Here is a 3,904-nt window from a genome sequence, read left to right as displayed (position 1 = left end):
TCTCTGTAAGACTTACATGTTGTTCGAACCTACCGATAACAAATATAGCATCCCGCCTCGGAATTGCTTAAATATCTTCCTTCAGTCCTGGTACGGATCCCAAATACTCGAGCAGCACTAAAGAACAGGTAGCACCAGCGTCCTATATGAGGTGTGCTTTACAGATGAACCACTCATTCGCAAAATTCTCCCAATACACCGTAGTCGGCTATTCACCTTCCGTACCACAGTTCTCACAAGCTCGTTCCATCTCATATCGCTTTGCAACGTTATCCCCAAATATTTAAACAGCAAGACACTAGTAATACTGCATCCGAACATTAGAGGTTTGATTTTCCTACTCATCCGCATTAACTTACGTTTTTCAATACTTAGGGCCAGCTGCCATTCATCATAACAACTCGATATTTTGCCTGTCTTGTATCTCCTCACATTTGTAAGTAGGCTGTTTGGGTTTTTATGTTGGTAACGACACGTAGCGCTCTGTATGAAAATCACTGACTGTGCTGTGTGCAGTCTGTGGTTGGTTTGCATTGTTGGAATATTTGCTATTGTAGTGTTAGGCAGCTGGCTGTGAACAGCGCGTAGCGTTGCGCAGTTGGAGATGAGCCGCCAGCAGTGGTGGATGTGGGGAGAGAAAGGGCAGAATGTTGAGAACGGACGATCTGGACGTGTGTCCATCAGAGAGAGTAAATTTGTTGTACTGGATATCATGAACTGAGATTATATATATATATATAGGGTGTTACAAAAAGAAACGGCCAAACTTTCAGGAAACATTCCTCACACACAAATAAAGAAAAGATGTTATGTGGACATGTGTCCGGAAACGCTTAATTTCCATGTTAGAGCTCATTTTAGTTTCGTCAGTATGTACTGTACTTCCTCGATTCACCGCCAGTTGGCCCAATTGAAGGAAGGTAATGTTGACTTCGGTGCTTGTGTTGACATGCGGCTCATTGCTCTACAGTACTAGCATCAAGCACATCAGTACGTAGCATCAACAGGTTAGTGTTCATCACGAATGTGGTTTTGCAGTCAGTGCAATGTTTACAAGTGCGGAGTTGGCAGATGCCCATTTGATGTGTGGATTAGCACGGGGCAATAGCCGTTTATATCGTTTATATCGAGACAGATTTCCAGAACGAAGGTGTCCCGACAGGAAGACGTTCGAAGCAATTGATCGGCGTCTTAGGGAGCACGGAACATTCCAGCCTATGACTCGCGACTGGGGAAGACCTAGAACGACGAGGACACCTGCAATGGACGAGGCAATTCTTCGTGCAGTTGACGATAACCCTAATGTCAGCGTCAGAGAAGTTGCTGCTGTACAAGGTAACGTTGACCACGTCACTGTATGGAGAGTGCTACGGGAGAACCAGTTGATTCCGTACCATGTACAGCGTGTGCAGGCACTATCAGCAACTGACTAGCCTCCACGGGTACGGTTCTGCGAATGGTTCATCCAACAATGTTTCGATCCTCATTTCAGTGCAAATGTGCTCTTTACGGATGAGGCTTCATTCCAACGTGATCAAATTGTAAATTTTCACAATCAACATGTGTGGGCTGACGAGAATCCGCACGCAATTGTGCAATCACGTCGTCAACACAGATTTTCTGTGAACGTTTGGGCAGGCATTGTTGGTGATGTCTTGATAAGGCCCCATGTCCTTCCACCTACGCTCAATGGAGCACGTTATCATGATTTCATACGGGATACTCTACCTGTGCTGCTAGAACATGTGCCTTTACAAGTACGACACAACATGTGGTTCATGCGCGATGGAGCTGCTGCAGATTTCAGTCGAAGTGCTCGTACGCCTCTCAACAACAGATGCGGTGACCGATGGATTGGTAGAGGCGGACCAATTCCATGGCCTCCACACTCTCCTGACCTCAACCTTCTTGACTTTCATTTATGGGGGAACTTGAAAGCTCTTGTCTACGCAACCCCGGTACCAAATGTAGAGACTCTTGTGCTCATATTGTGGACGGCTGTGATACAATACGCCATTCTCCAGGGCTGCATCAGCGCATCAGGGATTCCATGCGACGGAGGGTGGATGCATGTATCCTCCCTAATGGAGGACATTTTGAACATTTCCTGTAACAAAGTGTTTGAAATCACGCTGGTACGTTCTGTTACTGTGTGTTTCCATTCCGTGATAAATGTGATTTGAAGGGAAGTAAATGGTTCAAATGGCTCTGAGCACTATGCGACTTAACTTCTGAGGTCATCAGTCGCCTAGAACTTAGAACTAATTAAACCTAACTAACCCAAGGACAGAACACACATCCACGCCCGAGGCAGGATTCGAACCTGCGACCGTAGCGGTCACGCGGTTCCAGACTGAAGCGCCTTTAACCGGACGGCCACACCGGCCGGCGAAGGGAAGTAATAAAATGAGCTCTAACATGGAAAGTAAGCGTTTCCAGACACATGTCCACATAACATATTTTCTTTCTTTGTGTGTGAGGAATGTTTCCTGAAAGTTTGGCCGTACCTTTTTGTAACATCCTGTGTATGATGACTTTTGAACATTATTAAGGTAAATACATTGTTTGTTCTCTATCAAAATCTTTCATTTGCAACCTATGCCTATCAGTAGTTAGTGCCTTCCGTAGTTAGAATCCTTTATTTAGCTGGCAGTATTGGCGCTCGCTGCATTGCAATAGTTCGAGTAACGAAGATTTTTGTGAGGTAAGTGATTCATGAAAGGTATAGGTTATTGTTAGTCAGGGCCATTCTTTTGTAGGGATTATTGAAAGTCAGATTGCGTTGCGCTAAAAATATTGTGTGTCAGTTTAGTGTTGATCAGAATAAGTAAAGAGAGACGTGTCTCAGTACCTTCAGTTCCGCTCAGCTGTTTGAAAATCAAATAACGTAAGAGGTTTACCAGCACAGTCATTTAAAATTTTCTAAGGGGATGTTTCATACAGTCACTCTACTTCCACTGCTTACCGTACACCACAGCAACATCAGCAAACAACCACAGACTGCTGTCCACCCTGTCAGCCAGATCATTTATGTATACAGAGAAAAACAGCGATTCTATCACACTTCCGTGGGACAATCCTGGCGATACTTTGTCTCATACTCCGTTGTATTTTTTAAGAAGTCTTCGAGCCACTGACATATCTGTGAACTTATTCCATATGCTCGTACTTTTGTTAACAGCCTGCAATGGGGCACCGTGTCAAATGCTTTCCGGAAATCTAGAAATATTGAATCCAGCAGCTCCTCTGGCCTGAACGCCGGTTCGTTCTGTGTACAGTTGCGGCAGCTGAGGCTCCGTCACCTGGCGCAGCATTGCGAGGTAGCCTGGAATGTGCAGATGATTAGGATCGCCCACTGCACACACACTGGCGCGTTTTCGTCAGCCCGCCCCGGTCTGAGGTTCATCGCCTGACATGAGCGAGCACTTTCTACGTCTGTCTAACAAGCAAACCAATAAACTGTTTCGTAAGCAACTGGCTGACTCCATCCTGTGTTGTTTTTAATATCTATGTTGTGCTCCGTGCTGCACGTCTAGCGGTGTGCTTTAATTGTGTGTACATATGTAATTAATTACACTCTATGATCTGTAGTAGGCACGTATACGTATAGTTACACACCAAATGACACAATAACACTAAAATGTCACCACAATTTCTTACGGGCAAATTACACAGCCTTTTTTTTTTTTTTGGAAATATTATTTGAAAGTTTTATGCGCGCAATATGAAACACGTAAGGAGCCGTGTGAAGGACCGTACTAGCTAGTATACTAACCCTAGGACGCCTAAGGGGGGGGGGGGGGTTCGTTGAACCCACAATTTTTTTATTTCCCCTGCTTTTGCCCAAGAACTTTCATACTAGATATTCCTTTTGAGTTATTGTTTGTTGGCTATTTTATGAAAC

Source organism: Schistocerca nitens, chromosome 10 (assembly GCF_023898315.1).
Source record: "Schistocerca nitens isolate TAMUIC-IGC-003100 chromosome 10, iqSchNite1.1, whole genome shotgun sequence".
Taxonomy (NCBI): Eukaryota; Metazoa; Arthropoda; class Insecta; order Orthoptera; family Acrididae; genus Schistocerca; species Schistocerca nitens.
The sequence above is the reverse complement of the archived record's forward strand: the minus strand, read 5'-3'. Positions refer to the sequence as shown.